The following is a 21,194-nucleotide window of genomic DNA, read 5'->3' on the forward strand; positions in this document are numbered from 1 at the left end:
ACAATGATAGAAAAAGTGTCACATTTTTGGTTAACTAAAGGATCAATAAGTTGTATTTAACTATAGGGTCAATATTGTATTTTATTTACTATTATGATTCCAAATGACCAAACAAAGCAAACATTTCCATATACAAAAAAAGATATTACACAAAAAATTACAAAGCTCCTACATGTTTAGCTTACTCTTCTTCATATATATATATATATATATATATATATATATATATATATATATATATATAATAGATCATGTTAACAAGTATCTCAGCTCCTCCTAACCCTCCCCAAATCATATTGGATATCATCAGGGAGGCCAACATGATCATATAAAGTTTTTCATGTCTTATTTTTCTTTTCACTTTCTAGATGTAACATTCTCAATTTATTTTTCCATTTTAGATCTGTGGCTGTGTATGATGTTCTGCTTCTACTCATTTAGCTGTTCATTATTTAGTATAGTTCTTTCCAGGGTTTTTTTTAATCACTGTTCTTTTTAATGGCACAACAGTATTCCATCACATTCATAAAAGAGTTTTTTTAATCACAGTTCTTTTTAAAGGCACAATAGTATTCCATCACATGCATATGCCACAATTTGTTTAGCCATTCCCAAACTGGTGAGCATCCCCTCAGTCTCCAGTTCTTTAATTTTTTTCACCCCAAAGAGAGCTGCCCAAAACTTCTTAGAACATATGGGCTCTTTTCCTTTTTCCCTGATCTCCTTGTGAAAAGGAAAATATCTTTATTGTTCTTATATTATTGATGATAAACCAAGTGATCATATGTAATCATTTAGGTAGGTAACTCCAACTATGATTCTTAGAAAGAGTTAGACCTAATTAGTAAACTGTGCATAAGATATCAATTATAATAATAGAATATTAACCATAGTATTATAAAGGATATAGTTTGGCGTATTAGAATATTATAGCTCCTGCATAGAGTAAGAGCTTTTACTTGAAGAATAAATCTTCAGTTCTGTGAAATCATGAAGAGAAGCTGAAACTTGTGCAGTAGGAAATAAGCTGCTCATTTGGAATGGTGTGTGTAGAGCTGGCCTGATAAGATCATAGGAAAACAAACTTGGCATGTCCATATTCTGTTTGATCCTGTGAAAATTTACTCATTACAGGCTTCCTAGAGTATTTATGGCAGAAAAAAATTGCTTTGACCTTATGCTAAAATTTATAACTTTTATCAAATGTTACCAGAACTTATTACCAACCATTATTACATTTTCTAACATACTCTGAACATTTTGTCTTGTTAATTACTTATGTTAATTAACTGTCAAAAACCTATAAAATACACTTTTGAAGATAGAAAGAGGGTCTTTGGCACAGACTGGGCATGGTGAGACCTCTAGCTTTAATTTCCACAATTAAAGATGGACCTTCAGCTCAAAATGATGGTCCAGAGATTTCTTTATTTCCTATACTTGGGAAATAGATCCAGAGTCTATACACAGTTTTATAACTCTCTGGGAGTAATTCCAAATTGCTATCTAAAATGGCTGGATCAGTTCACAGTTCCACCAATAGTGCATTGGTGTCCCTATTTTTCCACATCCCTTTCAACATTTGCCATTTGATCCTTTGGTCATTTTAGCCAGTCTAAGAGTAAGGTAATGTTTCAGAATTGTTTTGGTTTGCATTTCTCTAATCAATAGTTGTCTATAAAGGTCTTAACCCTAGTTTCATGATAATTCAATTTGATTCTTTTGAAGAAAAATACACAAATACTATATTCTGCATCAAAGGCATAATTGCTGGAAACAAATTTTATCTAACATTATCCTAGATCCAAGCATTTCTAGTTGAGAAAAATATCCAAACCAGCATAGCTTCACAAGCTGGGTTCCTTAAGAAGCCAGGCACAAATCTCTCTCATTTACAAGACGAGAGAAGTTAAATGAGTAACCACCTTGGAAGAAAAGAAATTAATTAGTGTATTTGATTGCTTGGGTTGGTAGCAGCATCAGCCTCTTTTGGTACAGATTGGGATTTTTATAGCTTTTTAGGTAGTCTTAAAGTACCCAGGCTCCTAAAGCAGACAAGAAATGGGGTTGGCAGACATGGTTGATGGGGAAAGAAGTGTGAAGACTTCAGAGTCTCAGGAGTTAATAAAGATCAGGTTTTCTCCTATGGAAAAAGGCATGTCTTTGTGATTAGTAACTTCTAAAATAGCTGATGACTCCTTTAAATTAGAATCAATACTATTATTTACCTTTAAAGGGAATAAAACACCACCTGAGGGTATCTATTGACACAACCCCACAGCTCAGTTTCTTTGACCTCAGACATTTTCCCATGTGAAATGTTTACCCCAGATGTGCCAGATTCATGTTCTTCTTCCCCTTCAACCTTGCTCCCTATTCCTAAAGGCAACAATGGAGTTGTCTCTTCCATTCTTGTGGTATTTACAATAATTTTTTGCATCTTGTGGTCTCGTCTTCAGCAGCCACCTTGGTCCAGGTCCTTCTCAAAAGTTTTTGTCACCAGGTCAAGTCAGGGTTGATACCAATCCTTCGCAATGGAAGATCTTCCTTACCAAATCACTTTGTTCTTTCACTGTTCTTTCAATATATGGCTTCCACTGGGTAGTGTATAATCCCAGGAGATAGCCCTGACCTTTTTGCCTGGACCTTGACTTTTAATTTGTGTACTGAGCTCCCAGCAAGGCAACTCCTTTTACCAATGCAGCTTGGTACCTCTTCTGCAATTTCCACTCTTAGAGAGTTCCTTGGGGCACTGAGAGATTAAATGACATTAAATTAGTCTCTGAATGACTTACCTGGGTTCCCACCACAAATATGTATCAAAAATAGGACTTGAACCTACTTAACTCTGACTCTGAGCAGGATTAAGGCAAAGTATAAAAAATGGATTATGACTTATCTGAATGAAAAGAGTGTGGCTGAAACATCTCTGCCACACAAATACCAGGCAGATGCCTCATGCTTACCTCTACAGGCATTGATCTCACTTCAAGGCTATAGGTCTGAACTATAGACAAATCTTTCATATACCTTTAATCCCAGGGGTCACTGCTGGCCTAATAAAACCAAATCATCAGACTAAAGTTGATTTCATCAAGTGAGAGATGCTGGGCCAAGCCTGCAGCTGCCTGGTTGCAACAGGGCAGCAACCTCTGGCACTGGGCTACAGGCACACAGTGATTTCACCAACTACTCAGTTTAGCTTGTGCGGTGATATGAAAACATTCAATCTGAAGAAATGTGTCAAGGGTAAAGCTTGGGAGGGATCACCTTCTGTCCTGTCTTCTAGCAATTATTTTTCTGCCACAAATGTGAATTGACAGTCACAGCTGTGCCATTACCATGTCCCCCAAACCAGGTCAAAACAAAGGCCATACCTGAGGGTATGGGCCAAAGGAGAATTGACCAATAAATAGAAAGCTGGGCCCAAACCATCTTACTACTTTTCAGAGTTACTAACCAGATAAGGTAAGCTCTAAAAGGCAAGGTTCTGGTTACAATGTTAGGGACACTTAGGAGCCATTGTTTTCATGGCACTTGGCACTAGCCATTAACCATTAAAACTGAGGTTATACCAGTTCTAAGTAACTAGGGCATAGATCCATAATCCAAGGGATTAATCCAAAGGACAGAATGTTTCATTGGTACCAGGCCTTGTCAGTAGGAAGACCTCAAGTGCTGACACCTAGGCTTGAATACTAGGACAAAAATCCACTGTGACACAACCACTAGGCTAAAGCCAATATAGGTCCACAGCACCTCCCTGATGCTGTGATAGGCTGTGACTGCTAGCTCACAAAGATGACAAGATTGAGTTTGCAATAAGCCTTGGAAGCCTGTCCCATTGAAAAGTTAGGCCTGAGCAATGGAATGAAGTTCATTTTGGAGTTCAACCACTAGTCCCTTGTCACTCTACTGGATACCTATCATTAGGCACTGACTGTCCTATACAGAGGCCTAGTTTTCTGGACCTCCTCTTTGCTGTGTCTTTAATGATCAAACAAAGGAATCCAGATTTCTGGACAACACCTCCATTGGCCCTGGATCACCAAAAAGGCTATCTGGAACTCCTTACTAACAAGACTTCTATAACAATATAATTGTTATAGAATACTACTGTGCTATAAGAAATGACAAGCAGGAGGAGTTAAAAAAAAACCTGGAAAGACCTGAACTGAAGCAGAACTTGAAGAACATTATATACAGTGACAGTAATATTGTATAATGAACAACTGTGAATAACATATTCTCTCAGCAATGTGCCAAAACTTTACCAAAGGGCTAATGATAAAAAAATGTCATTTACTTTCAGAAAAGAACTGAATCTGAATACAGACCAAAGCAAATTTTTTCACTTTCTAATTTTTTTCTATGAGTTTCCTTCCCTCCCCCCCAAAAAAATATAGAAAAAATGTTTTATATGACTGTATATGTAAAATCTATATGAGACTACTCACCACCACCTCAAGAGTAGGGGGTTTTGGGGATGAGGGAAGGAGAGAATTCTAGACTAAATATTCTTTGAAAAAATGTTGGAAAACTGTTTTGACATGTAATTGGGGGAAAATTTTAATTTAATTAAAAGAAAAAAAGAAATACCTTGGCTCAGAATATTTGAGTCCCATAGAGTGACTGATAGTAGGAAATATCTCAAAACTTATCAATATAAAAGTAAATGGCTATTTTGAAAAGCTTTTTAAAAAATGGAATGGGATAGCAGTTATGTGCAATTATTATCAATGTAGCAATGACCATTTAGTTTTAAATGGTAGTTACATATTATCTTACTTTTAGAAAAATGTAAATATATATTAACAGAAATATTTTACTTTGAAATTTGTGATTTTCTTGTTGTTTTATTTTGATTTTTTTGCATAATACCTACATAAACTGTTTTAAATGGTCTTATGCAATATGTAGTATATATATTCGCAATACAAAGTTATTCTAATCAAATTACAGGGTAAAATAAAAATTCATCATTCATATTAAGCCTTTGTATGTTCCTATAAAATTTCTTTAACTTCATCATCCCTACTTTCATCTTTTAATGCCATCTTGGATAGTGACAGTTATATTAGCAGAACCAACATCTACAATGAACAGAGTTTAAAAGTGATCTACAAAATCAATGAAAGAAAAATGAAATATTGGGATGTGTCTCTAAAGAAATAGTTATTGGAAATGTAATGCAGTGGATGAATTAATGGAAGAATTTTCCATTCTTGGAATTCAGTGTCTTTACTGAAAGACCAAAACCAGTAACAAAGGAGTATTCATTAATTATCATAAGCATAAGTCAATAACATTTAATCTCATTGTCAAAGTGGATTAAAACCAAAAACTTTGTTTTTGTTTGTCTGTTTGTAACCAATAGGAGACATTCATTAAGCCATGATTGTGGTCAGGGATGCTAGAAAATCAGAGAAGAGTCAGGACAAGCCTTTATCCTTCAAGAAAATTATACTCTACTCTTACAACACTTTAAATAAGTTATTCTGAGTGATCTACAAAGGTTTTCCTAAATTATCCTAGTCCTTAATATAACTATTTATTGGACTTCATTGCTTGCGGAAAGTGAAGATTGCAAAAGATATCTCTGAAATAGGTATCTGGTAGTTTTGAATACTGTTGTGGATCAGGGATCACATAATGGCCCCTCAGGAATAACTAAGATACATTCTTCTGATATGGCCAAGGTTAGCCTTTCATGTTCCATTACATGGATCTTTCTTATTAATATTCACAAGTTTTTTGTTGTCGTTCCTATTTCATTTTTGAAGAGGACCAATGTCAACCCACGTGAGGTGTTACTTGTGCATGAATTGGATTTAAGTGAGGTAGAGTTGCACAAAGTTGTTGGCATCACACACTCAGAGTTGTGGAAATCAAGTGGCAAGACAAAAGCCAAGAACACAATGGTTCTGGATGCAGTGCATGATTGGTGTCTAACTAAGCTCTGAGTGCTCCACTTAGAAGCATCTGCTTCATCTACGTTCATTGCTATTGGAACATATTGATCTAATCAGTCCCTTCTTGAGGGTGATTCCCAGATTAGATTCTAACTCATATACATTATTCATTTACAAAGAAGATCCTTAATATATGTCATTTTAAAAGCTTTTTTCTAGAATTGACTAAACTTGGCAAGAATCTGTTTCCCTAAACTGTGGTTGTCTCAAATTGCTCAAGTGTCTTTATTAAAGTTGTGAAGTAGGAAAATAAGTTTAAAAATAAGTTTAAAAAAATCACAAGTGGGAGGCCAAGAGGACCTCACAAGAGGTCTGTTCCACAATTTCTCCACAGATTTCTTGACTGAACAAAAAGGCAACATGTCTGTCAATCCCAGTATTAAAATGACAAATCTGCAAAAATGTTATTTGGGATAAGGATCTTTTTCTAATTAACCTTGGTCAACTTTGGAAGGCCCCTAAAAAAAGAATATATAGTTCATTTGGGTAGAATCTGAATTAATGGCTCCACAAATAATTTTCATTTTCTTAACATATAGCCTATAACTTCCTTTTGTAGATGCTCTGTACCAGCATATTCGAATCTTTAACAAGTTTGAATGCCCAGAGGGCAAATACAAGCTGTCTGTGAGCCCCCACATTACCTGAGAGAGAGCTGAGGGAGGAAGTGCTTGCTTTGGATGACTAGACAGAGGAGTGGGGCATGGAAAAATTGTCCTCAGGATCTGGGAAGATGGGGAATGGAGCAACTCCCTGAGTGCTGGCTCTGCAAGTGTGCCACATCTTCACCAACATCTATATATGAGATTTACATTAGTTCATGAATATTGCTAAAACAAATTGAGATTTTTAGCAATTCACAGGTCCTGACAATAAACAGCTAGCCCAAGAAGACCGTCTACCATCAATAAAAATCACAGGAACCAATGAAAGAGGCTGTTTCTGTTGCTATGTAGTAAATATATAAACATGGAAACAATTTGCTAGAATTACAAAGGATGCCAGAAAGAATCCATTGCATCTGATGCTTTCATCAGATTCCTGAGACAACTGAAGCCCAGCAAAGTTAATGATGACCCCCATATTCACACAGACATTTAAGTAAGGGCCTATCTCTGAGTCTCAAAATAACAGTGCTCATTCTAGGCTCCAATAGATATATTTGCTTCTGAAACACTGAATAACTAACATCATTTGGAGCAATCTGTGTTGCTTTAGGCATCTGTCAGCAGAAAGTGGCAAGAAGATGCTCAAACTGCAGCTTCATTGGTAAAGGGAGTTTTTCAATCTGGGAATTCCTGATAGAATTCATTACAATTTCATTCTTCAACCTCTTCCTAATTCTCCTTTTCTTTCTAAAAGTTAACTATTTCAAATGTATCCTCCCCTTTTTTCTTGCTGTCAATTTTTTTCAGGAGACATAGGACAATACTCATACCCTCCCTTACACTCTCCTAAGGGCTGAAGAACCCAAGGAGACCGAGTTCTTTTCTAAAACAATGGTCCTTATGATGAGAAATATCCTGAAATTGCCAATAGATTATTGGCATGGATGGGATATGGACTGCTAATTCTTTCCTGTTTAAACAGAATCTTGTGCTATCAGAAGTCTTTAGTGTCATCTAAGCCTAGAATCAATGGAAAGAGCATATAGTACCCTAATGGGAGGGTACAAACTGGAATAAGATGACGAGAGTGGAGACAATCCTGAATGAGTTTATTGGACTAAATTCTCTCTCATATTCAGATGTTATAACAGTTAAAACCGCTGCCAATCTGTCTAGATTTTAATTACATATTGTTTCCATAGCACCACAAAAGCCAATCAGATTCTCATTAGCCATCCATCATGAGACAGAAATCACTCAATCTCTGCAGTCCATGTCATTGAACTCTAAGACTTTTGAATCAACTCTAGTCAAAACAGCAAGGTCCTATGGAGTCTTTTAATTAATTGATCAGCATATAAAGAGTCTCATTTGGACTGATCACTAAAAAATTAAATGGGTCATATCTATTAAGAAATCGAATGGGGGTGGTGGTGTTAGATATAATGTTCCTCTCCAGTCCCAGTAGCTGGGCCAACAACACTTTAAAGGCTACTATTATAATGGTCCCTCATTATTAAAGTGATTTCAAAAAGTCTTTTACAGACATATTCACCCTTAATATTTTTTTTGGGGTGGGGGAGGAGTTATACCTCTAGGCACTATTTAAAATGGACCATTGTCTTATGCTTTATCCCTTGACCCTTAGTACAAAGTTAACTATTATGCATTTGTGAGCTAAGTTAGCTGCTCCCTACTACTGGTGATCCCTTGTGCCTTGATCTTTAATATCTGCTTCAAGACCTCACTGTATTTCCTCTTCATTTTTGGGAGTTCCAATAAAATATATGATAGAGAGTACAAATGTAAATTCTGAAATCATTTAGTGCAATAAGAAATGTCAGGCAATTTTATGATTGACTGGATGAATTGGTAGAATAATGTTCTCCTTTGCAGGGTCCTTTTACTGATGTCCTATTATGCCTCTTAAGCTCTAAAACAATGATACTGATGATGAGAAATATTCTGAATTGGCAAATCAATTAGATTTTTTAGGACAATTTCTCCACTAATTTAAGCGTGCCTCTTGCTAAAGAAATATTCAGTAACTTCTCTGCATGGAGTTCCTGAAATAGATATCATATCATCAGCCTTAGTGAGTAGGAAAAGGATTAAGAAGATGAGAGAAGTAACAATTCTGGAAGAATTTCTTCTCGGATCAAGAAAACTGGGATAAAATTATGTCTCAAATATAGAGTTAGAGAACACAAGCTATCCTTCAAAAGCCCAGAGTTTATTTTTTTCTTTCTTATTTCAATGTCTGACCCTAAAGTACAAACTTGGGAAGTGGTTATTTTTTAGAATGGGTTCAGAATGTTTCCTGAACATGAACATGTAAAAACAAATCCATGTCTCTTGTGTATGATGTTTAAATGTTCTTATAATCCAGATTATGTGAAATATTTTTCAATTTATTAAGAGTTTTATATGGAAGCCTTAATTAAGGGAAATGCTTACAAGAGGTGTTTGTAGCAATGACATCATCCAGGTAGAGATGTTTCTTGAATTAAGTACTGGTTCAGGAACATAAGATTAACCCGTTCTTCTCCTAAGTCTTCTAAACCAAGGCAAATTTAAATTAAACACTGAATGCAGTTACATGGCTCTGAAAGATTTGTATTGAATACTCAAAATATTTTGGAAATAATGAATCAGAACAGTGTGAATCCATGGAAAGGCCTTATAAAGTATCAATAGGAAAATAGAGACCCATTTTGAAGGAGTTTTTAATAAATGGAATAGATGTCTTATCAATTACTATCTTTGTAGTGATGACCAATCCATTTTAAATGATAAATATATATTGTCTAATATATTTGTAGAGGTATTTTATTTCAGATTTGTTTTTGCTTCTGTTTCATTTTTATTTTTTGTATTATGTAACTATACACTTTAAAATGCTCATATAGGCTATATATCTTAGGCTTCTGTAGAGATGTAGCTCTAATGTATTTTAGAGTTTAAAGTAGACGCTCACCCATTCATAATGATCCCCATCATCTAAACCTTGTAAGAAGATACTTTTTCTCACCTTCTGTTTTTTTTTTTTGTTTGTTTGTTTGTTTTGTCCTTGGGCTTTATAAATGATTTATACCACATGTACCATCATCTACAATAAAAAATGTTAAATGCAATTTGACTACTACATCTGTATCCCAAAGAGATCAAATAAAAAGGAAAAGGACCTCTAAAACTACAAAAATATTCATAGTAGCTCCTTTTTGGTGATAAAGAATTGGAAATTGAGGGTATCAACATGGAATCTAAGAGAACCTCAAGTTTTAGAGTTAGCTTGTAAGATGGAGACCCCAAGTTTTCCCTTTTGTCCCATGAGACTTTGCCTCTAGGGAGGTCACAGATTCTGCCAGTTTCAGACTGAAAAATAGACCCTAACATTAATGATAATTAGATGGGGTTAAGAAATGCTAAGTATTCTTTTTGTCTTAGTAGACTTAGTAGAGATCCTTCCCAAGAAGACCAACCCCTGGGCAGGGACCATCTTTTTAGTGTCCATTGTAAGTAGTCCATTCCCTTACACCCTCCCCTCTGGCTATGGTTCCTTTCCCAAGCCTGTCAGTGTAGTTCAGTGATGGGCAACCTTTTGAGCTTGGTGTGTCCAAATTCACCAAAAAAACCGAGCATAACTCGGGTGGTGTGTCATTTCGAGAAAAAAACCATAATTTTGCGATATTTAAGTTTAAATAACAAAAATATATAATTGTACTGTATTTAATAAACCAAAAACTAATTATTTATCATTCCTGCTCAGTCAGTCAGTTTATTTTGTTGGTCTTGATATTATTTAACTTGTGTGGGTTGCTGTGAACTAAGATAAGTGAGGGGGAGGGGGAATTCTTTAACTAACTGGCCTATTAGTGACTTTTTTGTTGCTGAATTTAATTGGCTAAATCTTCAGTTGAAGGTTGGTATTTTGTACACTTCAAGCCTAAGCAAGTGCTACTAACTTCATCTGTCAATCTATTTCTTTTGTTGGTTTTGATATTATTTAACACTGCGAATAAGGTCTCACAAAAGTACGTAGAGGGAAAAATTGTGAATAAGCCATTGCTATATTTTTCAGGGTGCTAAAAGCGTCTGGTAATCAGTTCCAGGCACTCCTCCATTGCAAGTGGGCTGGAGTCCCGCACAGTCTTCCACTGGCTGGTCCCTGTCCCTTCCCTTCCCATGCCAACTGTCAGGTGTGGGGGTGCTGCAGCTACTAGCTGCCAGTCTGCTTGCCAGGGCATGCTCCTTTTGCAGGGACACACTCCTTCTTCCTATCTCCACGGGAACCCCACAAGCCCCAACCACCTGGCAGGTGCTGCACACTGCTCTCTCCCCACTACTCTCCCCCTCCCCTGTGGTCAGTGTATGGAACATCCCTCCTCCGGGACCAGGCCAGGATATGGCCATGGCCAGGGCTTCAGGCACACAGCTCTCAGGCCCCAAGGTGCACTGAGCCTGAATGAAGCTGTGTGTTATAGAAAATGTGTGTCAATGATGACAAATGTGTCATAGGTTCGCCATCATGGGTGTAGTTTGAACACTCCCATTTTCTTGTAGCCATGGCAATGTCAATCAATCGTATTTCCTTGGCCCTCAATCCCTCCCTAAAAGTATATAAGCTTTCCAATTTCTTTTATTCTTGGGAGCTGTCAATATAGCATGGTTGGCAAGTTCCCAGGGGTCAGTGGCCAAAGCAGCCAGAGTCTTGGAGCTCTGTGTGGGTTTGTGGCCCCCAGTTCTATGTGAAGGCCTTTAGGAAATATGCCAAACCCCTTTCCTTAATTAAAAAAGTGATTTTTCTGTTAATAGTTCTGTGTTTTTTTCCAGTTTAACAAGGGAATGCTTATTAATTGGGGAATGGATGAACCAGTTGTGGAATATGATTGTGATGCTACTGGAGGTGGGGGTGTGCTTTCAAGAAAAAACAACAACATGGCAAGATCTATATGAACTGATGCAAAGTGAAGTGAGAAGAGCTTGGGCACAGAGTAATGTAATGTTGATCAACTGTGAAAGGTCTTAGTTACTCAAATCATTTCAATAATCCAAGATAGTTACAAAGGACTCATAATGGGAAAAATGCTAATCACCTCCAAAGAAATAACTAATAAACTCTTGAGTGCAAATTGAAGTATAATTTTTTTCATTTTCTTAATTTTTATTGCTTTAAAAATGAGTTAATATGGAAATATCTTGGATAGTTTTGCAAGTATAACTGACATCACATTGCTTGCCTTCTCAATGAGTGTGGAGGGAGAAAGAAAATATGGAATTCAAATTGTTTTTTAAAAGTAGGATATTAAAAATAAGTATATTTTTAAAGTTAAAAAATGAATTTCTAGATCTAATATTACTCATTTATTAAAGAATAGTACTAGCCCTACCTCCATCATTAAACATGGAAAATCTCCTCTGTCTTGTCCTTTCTTGGGCACACTAAGGGAGTTGTGAGGGATCAGAGGAAGTAACATTTGAAATTAGTCAGTGAAGACAATTACTCTGAACAATTCTGACCAAGTCCATTGGATATCTGAGCCTCAACCTTCTTTGTAGTGATTTTGTTATTTTTCATTGGTGTCTGACTCATCCTGACCCCATTTGGGGTTTTCTAGGCAAAGAGTAATTTGCCTTACCCTTTTCCAGATCATTTTAAAGATGAGGAAACTGTGGCAAAGAACGTTAGGTGGCTGCCCAGGGTCACACAACTAATAAGCACCTGAGCCCAGATTTGATCTCTGGGAGATGAGTCTCCCTGATTTCCATCCTCCACTCCATCCACCACACTACCTAGCTACCCTGAGTTCACTTGTATGTAAAATACGGAGGTCTTAGACAACAATAAAGTTTAGGTCTTTTGACAGCAGAACAGTATTCCCCTCCCCAAAGCAGACTAGATAAATTCCCATTCTGTCAGTCTGTACCCACATAGGCTCTCCATATTCCCTATCAGACTTAAATGAACTCTTCTCTTGGAGAGTTTGACCACAAACAAGTATTTAGTTAGAAAAGCAGTTCTAGGTCATAGACAACCTTTCATAACAACATTCGAATTCGAAAGAAATCTCTAAAGAACTGTATTTCGAAAAATGATCCCATCGGGTGTGTCAGTTACTTGAATTAAAATATCCCCTATCTCCTTCTTACCCGGGGAAAAAAGTCGGGAAAGTAAAAACCCAAGAACGACCTCAGGGAATTTTGGACTCTCTTTTCTTCTTCCTTCCCATCTGCTAGGCGAGGCACAGTGCCTCCCGCCCTCCTTGGCTACTGTGTAGCACTCTGATCTGCTCCTGCACTTGAAGGGCCGCGATCAGGTGGCTCCGAAGCTTACTTCAAAGGCATTTTCCTCTGGGCGATGGGACCCGATTCTCCTCCGCCAAGAAGGTGTCCTCCTTCTTTCCGAGCTTAAGCTGCTCCCCAGTCAGATGATTTTCCCGTGTCCTAGGAAGGTAGTGGACACGAACCCCCAGGAAGCATAACCAAGATGCCTTATGCCTCCTTCTCTTTTCCTTCGTTCTGTACTCCAGAACGCAGTTTCGGTTTTAGGTTTTACCTCAAAACATCTGCAGCATAAATTGCCAGGCTGGACCGGGCTCAGTTTTCTTGCCTCTCAATGGGGCGGGGCTATCTCTCCGCCAGTGAAAGCCTAGGGCCACCCCGAAGTCCTGCCAAGAATCTGAGAATTACATGCCTGCGGAGTAGCTGGTGAGACAGATGGGTGCTGCATGGAAACTTGAGGTGATTACAGCGACTCTGATGTGATTCGAACGACTCCCCTGGGTGAAATCCTCAGATCTCTTTACCTTCCTTCACACTCACCCACCTACCCACCCCCAGTGACTGAAGCCTCATTGCCCAAAAGCGTTAGAAGTCTCTACGGCGCAGGTGAAGTCTGTCTGGAGGGAGAGGCCGGGACCCTTTGGGAACCTGCTTTTTTGTGATTTTGAGCTAGGTGGAGCAAAGCACCAGTCAAGCTTCAAGCAAGGACAGCACTGCAGTTGGGTGAGAGATAGTGGAAAAACGAGGTTGGCGTCCCCTACTGGAGAGCTGACTTCGAGGGAGACGTGGCTTCAAAGCTGCGCCCTTCTGGGTTTAGAACCCAGTCTCTGGGCTTTTAGCTTCTCCTCGAAGGGCTATCCTTTTCGTCCAGCAGCTGAAGGTGGAGCTTTGAGGGTGTTCCTGGGGAAGAATTAGGCCATAGTTTTCCTTCTCGGGTTCAAGGAACTGGAATCCTCACTTTTTAAAGAGAGACCCGAATGGCTCATTTCAGGTTGACTTTATTTTAAAGTATGGGGAGAAAGAAGGAATAGAGGGTGGAGAAGACGAACACTTTTTTTTTTTTAATTCCTCCCGGGACGCTAGTCTCCTTGAGAGAGGACTGTGAGCTTGGGATAGAGAATGATTAGGTGCTGTTCCTGAAGGAGAGAGAAGACAGCCAAAGGAAAGGAGGGAGGAGCCTTTAAAGACCTAATGGCCGGGCGGACTCAATCCGACTGGAAAGGGCAGTCTGCCAACCGCACCTCCAGCGCATAACTCTGGGGCGCCCAGAACCAGCAGGGGGACGCCTTTGACCCACATGGAGGGGAGATAAGGACTTGACATGGCACTGATAGAGTTGTCAGCTCTTCTTCCCCACCCCCTCTGCCCCACTTGCCATCCAGAACTACTATTTGCCTCTGGTCATCTTTTTTAAAGGACAAGAAAGGTATTTGAAAGAATTGTTCTGCCTATTACAGTGTAACTAGAGCAGGTGATAGTGAAGAAATCATATTTTAAATACGTTTGAACTGAAAATACATATTGTATTTGGTGTCAGCTATATTAACCCTTTGTTGTTAGAGAGTTTAGTAATTATTTGGTCAGGAACAGACTGATCTGCCTTTGCATTTTAATTTTTTTTTAAAGAGAGTTTTATATAAATAGTGTCACAATTGCCAGGAAAAAAAAAATGTTTATCTTGTTAAAAGTAAAAACTATTTGAGTTCTTTTAAAGTGCTCTTGGGTACTTTTTGGTAAATACAGGTTATCCCAGGTTAGGCTTTGAATCTATATGTAAGTTATAATAATTCATATTTAGTTGCTCTGGAAGAGACTTTACTAGGCAAAAACTTACTTTGTGTTACTGTCTACACAATAATACCGCAGTGAACAAATTCTCTTTTTAAGAAAGTCAGCCTCAACTTAAAGTTAGGAAAAGTTCCATGCTCCCCATTACTTTGGCACAGATAGTTGAAGAGAAAGCAGTGGTGCAGCTTCCAAGGCAGATCAGGGAATAAGTTTGGGAAAATAGAGGGTTTCATCCCTGCCATATATGCTGTTGCATGATTTGAAAGGCTCCCTCTATGAACCTATTGTTTGTCCAGCGGGGCTAGACCAGTATGTGGTATGAGACCCTGAGTAGTCTTAGCCCTCCCCTGCTGGAGGGAAAGGAGAGAAAGGGGATCTTGATGAGTTATGGAAAGGAATCCATGTCCTGAAGACCCCTCTGTACCCCTCATATTCTTTGCACATCTGGTATTGAAGGCATTGTTGGATTGCACCTTTTTGGTTATTACTCAAAAGTAATTAGAACTATTTTGGATGTTCCCTGATTCACATAAAACAGCAGCATGATGACTTAAATTCTGACTTTGCAGTCAGGAAGAGCTGCATTCAAACCAGTTCCTGACACATCCTGGTTTTGGGTCCATGGACAAGTCACATAATTTTCTTGAAGCCTCTAAGGCTTATCTCTGAAGTTCTAGAATGACTGAAGATCCTTCAGTCTTCCATTGCTTGGACTAAATTATGGAGGTTTTACTCTATACACATAAATAATCTATTAATTCATCTCTTTGTACTTGGTACTGATTTCATTATTACATTTTTTCAATCCAAGGTCAGATTTCAGTCCTCAAAGAAGCTTTAAGAGCAATGAACATGAGAATGGGAGAATAGTGGATTTTTCCTCTTAAGCAATATTCTGGATGTCATGTTTGGATGGACTCTATGGCCTTTCGACCACCTGATTAGTTCTATAGGTAGCAAGTCTTTTGTAACTATTTGAGTTCAAAGATTTCTAGGTTTTAGAAGTGTAGAGCTACAATTTCTATACTTAGGTATAACACCTCAGAGGGAAGACAGATACTATATTCCTCTGATTTTTGTTCCCTTTTGTTTTCCTTTTTTTCCCTTAGGTAGTTCTTACAGTTGATTTGACTTCACTTTGAAATTGGAAAGTGAACTATCCAGAAGCACTCATAGCAATTTAAACATTTAATTGTATCATTGAAGGGAAATAATAATTATATTTTTGTCATTTGACTTAATCAACTGCCAAAATATACAATAAAGTAACTGATCAAGACTCACATGATCTCAAGGCATGTATTTTCCTATACTTAACTTCTGTTAAAGTAATCCTATATTTTGAAGGACTAGAAAATTTATCTGTTGATTTTAAAAGTGTATTAAGTGAATATTTATCTAGCACTACAAGCTAGTTTCCCTTTATTCCAAGTACCTACTATTTGGGACATCCTCCATCACCTACTTCTCAGCATTCCTCCATCACCTACTTCTCAGCATTAGGTCTTGGCTGTGTCCTATCTGTCTTTTGATCCTCCAAGTGAATCCCAAGACTGATAAATATGTACCATAAACTCTGAACTATCTTTGATCATCTAAGAATTCTTGTGGACCAGATTTTAGGGAGGCATCTATGTTGATTCCCAGCCAGGGATGAGATAGTAGCAACACTGGAGGTCAGAAGTATCTGTAACTTCCAGGTATCCCAAGGAAGCCATGAGCTCCACCATGACACTGGATTTTGTCACAAATGTGACACAAGCCTGGTCATCTTGGATACCTTCACCACCTACCTCAAACATCAGATGATATTTCATACCTCTGAATTCTAGTCTTGCCTACCTACTCTAAGTCTGATTCTTTCCTTTTCATGACATGGGATAATTTCAAATTGGAGTTAAAGTAGTCCCTGCTTTGCCATGGTGACAACATCAAAATCCCAGAATTTCAGAACATGCAAAGACCTCTGAGTCCATCTCATTCAGTCTACAGTAACGTGTGAATTACTTATTTTGGACAAGCCATATTTTCACATTTCATTTTATGTTTGCAGTGTTCACATGTATGCTTTCATCAACATTAGTCGACTTAGAAAGTTTGACCCTGATTAGAACAACCTGAATTGAGCTGGTTCCTTTGCATCCCACTTTAATCCATTTCCTATCTTTGATAATGCTGGATTTAGTTCCATATAAAAATGATTCATTGTTCTCTTTTGTTGTAATTTTGCTTCTGTGATTTTTATGAATAGATAATACTTGAAGGAAATGTATAAAACTTAGAGTTCCTAAAGTAGACACTTCAGCAAGACTATTTTGGCATTTGGATTTTTATCCAATAAAGAATATGAGGTCATTTCTCTGGGAATAACATTGTTTATTAACAGATAACAAATATCTGCTAACAAAGAATGATCTCCTAAGTGGAAAAAAGAAAGTGTGAGTCCTGTCTTTTGCTTATAAAGGGAGTTGTATCCTCTTTCTGAATGGCCTGACAGCTTGAATTTAGGACTTCCCCTGACATTCCCTTTTGATGGATATTTCAGAAGAGCAGGTGGACTTAGAGACCTTAACTTCTCCCTCATTATTTCATCACAGGGCAAGTGGGTTTCACAAGGAAGATGCCAGGACCAGCTTCCCCAGCCATGTAGCTTCAAAATTCAATAGCTAGAGCTTGCTGACTTCCCTTACCTAATACAAATAGAGAGCAAATCTCTCTATACTGCCTCTTAACAAAAGCCAGCTCTGTGGGATGCCTTGAGGCCTGGGAAAAAATTACTTTTGACTTAGAAACTGGTTTGCCCTCAAAACCAGAGGCTTAAGGAAGGTTTCATATAGAAATTATTATAATTTGACATTAACTTTCCTCGTTAGAAATATTGCAATGGTTGTTGGTGTGGGGAAGTGAACAATCAAGGTTCATGTGAGTGTTCAATGAAATTTGTTGTCCAATAGTCCTAGCATCTTGTAGGCTGTGTCCTATTAGACATTAGACTTAGTATTAATAACAGAATTATTCTTTACCCAAACATTATTATTGTTGTAATACCAAAAAGGAAGAGACTATAGGTAACAACGTTAGGGCTCTCGTTAAACAAAAACAAGGAGACCTATTAAAATACTTTTAAGAAAAAAGTAGGGGCCAGTCCTTTCTTAGTCTCTGCTCCTATTGTCACAGGGGTCACTGAGGCTGAAGAGTCTCTGAAGCTTAACTAGTTTTCTGATTTGACCAGAGAAATAGTGTGTTGGAAACAGAACTAAAGCTAGGCCACTATACAATGTCACCTTTCTGATCATTATTAGGTGACTCTATAGTGATCTCCTTACCATGAGCATTAGGACAAGGAAGAATCGTTGCTGCAGGTTTACCACCATCAGTTATATAGTTTAGGCTAACTTGACCTTGTCTATTTGGCAGGAAACTAACTCTGACATGCCCTATCTCTGGCATGTATTTAGGGTAACAGAGCAAAGACGATCATAATGCAGCCACAGAGGATTTTTTTTGGGGAAAAAAGCAGAAAAGTAATGTGATAGAATGAACAGAAACCATTTCTTCATGCTATATGATTTTCCTGAGTCAGGAGGAGCAAAGTTTGTTCCCTGACTTTCCTAGTTAGTTGGACTTTAGAAGGCAATGTGGAATAGTATTAGAATCAAGAGAGCAATGTTGGAAAGGGCTGGTTGTAGCCATATCACTCTGTGGTTTATACTCCAAAGAGATAATATTCAAAAATATTTATAGCCACACCTTGTGGTGACAAAAAATTGGAAAATGAGGGGGTGTGGCTGAATGGCTGAACAAATTGTGGCATATGTTGATGATGGAATACTATTGTGCTCAAAGGAATAATAAAGTGGAGGAATTTCATGTGAACTGGAAAGACCTCCAGGAATTGATGCAGAGTGAAAGGAGTAGAACCAGGAAACATTATACACAGGGGCTGATACATTGTAACACAATTGAATGTAATAATTTTCTACTAGCAGCATGCAATGACCCAGGACAATCCAGAGGAAATTATGAGAAAGAATGCTATCCACATCCAGAGAAAGAACTGTGGGAGTAGAAACACAGAAGAAAACATGATGGGCCATATAGTTCTATGGGGATTAGGATTGGGGTTTTGATGTTAAAAGATCACTCTACTGCAAATATGAATAACACAGAAATAGGTTTTGAACAATGATACATGTATAAGTTAGTGGAACTGCTTGTCAGCTCTAGGAGGAGGAAGGGAAAAATCATGTACAAGGGAAAATATTCTAAAAATTTTTTAAAAGGACTCTAATTTGCCAATTCTACACATCACTCTAAAGCAGCAGTTCTCAACCTGTGGGTCACGACCCTGGCAGGGGTCAAATGACCAAAACACAGGGGTCGCCTAAAGCCATCACAAAATACATATTTCTAATGGCTTTAGCTGCTGAGAAATCGCACTACTTTACAGCAAGATCTAGGAAAGAATGGGGACCTTGCTGCCCAAACATTGTACTAATATTAGTTACCTATCAGCAGCCCTCCCTCTATGAGGGGTGATGGATTTACCCCATTGCCTGGAGACCAGACTTGAACAGAGACCCAAGAGAGCACCCGGGCGCTGGCTCCGGAGGGGTTAAGAATGAGTCCTGGAGTGGATAACTCCTGGAGCGGATAATGGAGCCAAGTAACCCCAGCAAAGTGAAGCCTCAGCTTGAGCTGGAGGGAGCCGACAGGAAGAAGAAGGCAGCATCTGCAGACCCCCTCCCCAGGCAGGACTTACCTCCTGATCCAGCACTCAGGCTGCCTCCTGCTGCATTAATATTTCTCAACATATAATTAAATATTGTTTTTGTGATTAATCACCATGTTTAAATTATATTTGATTTGTAGCAATGAGAATACATAATGCATATCAGGTATTTACATTCTGAATCATAACTGTAGCAAAATTACAGTTTTGAAGTAGCCACCAAAATAATTTTTTGGTTTGGAGTCACTGCAACATGAGGAACTGTATTGCTGGGACACGGCATTAGAAAGGTTGAGAACCACTGCTCTAAACCAAAAAAGAATGGCAAAGGGGAAAAAATACCTATTCTCCTATGGGTGTCTGACTTTTTATATTCTTCGAGAAATTTACTCTTATATGGAAGTTTGTTTGGGATAACTATAATAACAACCTATGACAATCATGTCTTGTTGGTACAAGAAGTATCATGCTCAGGTGCAGGTTTTAAGTGTGAACAGTGTATCCAAAAGTCATTTCTCTAATCTTGATCACAGTTAGGGGGTGATGAAGAGTGTTTGAAAAGGCCACTGATTATTTGAGAGTTCATGATGTTGGAAATTTTGTAGTAAAAAGTCCAAACGTCCAGTCTGTACTGTAGCTTCTGTCTTGTGAAGTTAGTTCAACCTGTTTTGTAGTTCTCATATGTAAGAAGCAATAGATGTCACCCCCGAGAAAGGGTGTATATGCTGCTTTAATAGAAGGATATCCAAATAACACAGTGTAAGGAGTGATATAGGATTCCCATCTTTCTTGGTCTACTACATAGATGGAACAAGGCTAAGGGAAGAACATTTGGCCTTTTTAGGTGGGTTTCAGAACTTAGCTTGACAATGATTGTCTTAAATCCTCAGATGTTTAACCTAACCTTAGCTTAAAGATGGTAAGAGGTATGAACTTTAGGGGTGATTCTGGGATTAGATTAGGTCTGGGAAATCACAGTATCAGTAAAATGAAATTTTCAATCAGAATTAATATGAGCTGATGGGCCAAAACAGGAAACAATGTTTTTGAAAATTTATTGACAGAGAGGATTGTAACCTTAAATCTGAATAAAAATAAAAAAACTTCCAATGAGTAAGCTGATCAAAAATTACAGAACAAATTCTATAATGCCCAGCCTTGGGCATGTTTACAAAATCAATTTAGAAATATTCAAATGGAGTATATGTGAAAGGACCCCCACTGAATGCAAAGTTACAGAAAGCACATTAGTTAACACTTGGCAAGTTGTATTGTTAAAACAAATATGAGCTGCAACAGGGGAAATACCTAGAACAAGCTAAGGTTGTTTTACTGTATCCACTGTTCCCTGAGTGTCAAAATTATTTCACTTAAAAACATAAAGGTATAGCTGGTGGTAGAAACTCTATGAGAAGAATGGTTTCCTTCTGACATCACTTAGACCCCAGACACTCAATTTTCCTTGTACCTCTCTACACCATAATAGATTGAGTTGATGTCAGCAGAAAGAAAATGAAGGGGAAAATCTTCACTGTGAGTTATCTCAAAATCAAACACGTAAGTAGAGACACCCACGATGGTCAATTTAGCTGCCATGTCAGCTTGAATGTTCCTTCAAAAGACTGGATTGGTACTGTTTTTGTGGACAGAGGAGTCGACAATGGCTAGGGTAGCCATTGGATAGTGAGATCGTGCTTAAAAGATCTTTGATGAAGTTGATTAGAAATAACTTTACTAGTGGAGTTTTAAATCCCATATTGTAACCACAGCATCCCAAGAGCAAGATGGACTCCAAAAACATAGTGTGAAACA

The 21,194-nt window shown here is 38.0% G+C and overlaps 1 long non-coding RNA gene across 1 annotated transcript; it reads left to right on the forward strand.

The window, feature by feature from the left end:
* Nucleotides 1-252: 252 nt before the first annotated feature.
* LOC103098277 (uncharacterized) lies at nt 253-15,933 on the forward strand. Its single transcript, XR_467064.3, has 2 exons — nt 253-14,288; nt 15,760-15,933. It is a non-coding gene; the product is annotated as an uncharacterized LOC103098277 (long non-coding RNA).
* The last annotated feature ends 5,261 nt before the right edge of the window (nt 15,934-21,194 follow it).

The sequence above is a fragment of the Monodelphis domestica genome, chromosome 4 (genome assembly GCF_027887165.1).
Source record: "Monodelphis domestica isolate mMonDom1 chromosome 4, mMonDom1.pri, whole genome shotgun sequence".
Lineage (NCBI taxonomy): Eukaryota > Metazoa > Chordata > Mammalia > Didelphimorphia > Didelphidae > Monodelphis > Monodelphis domestica.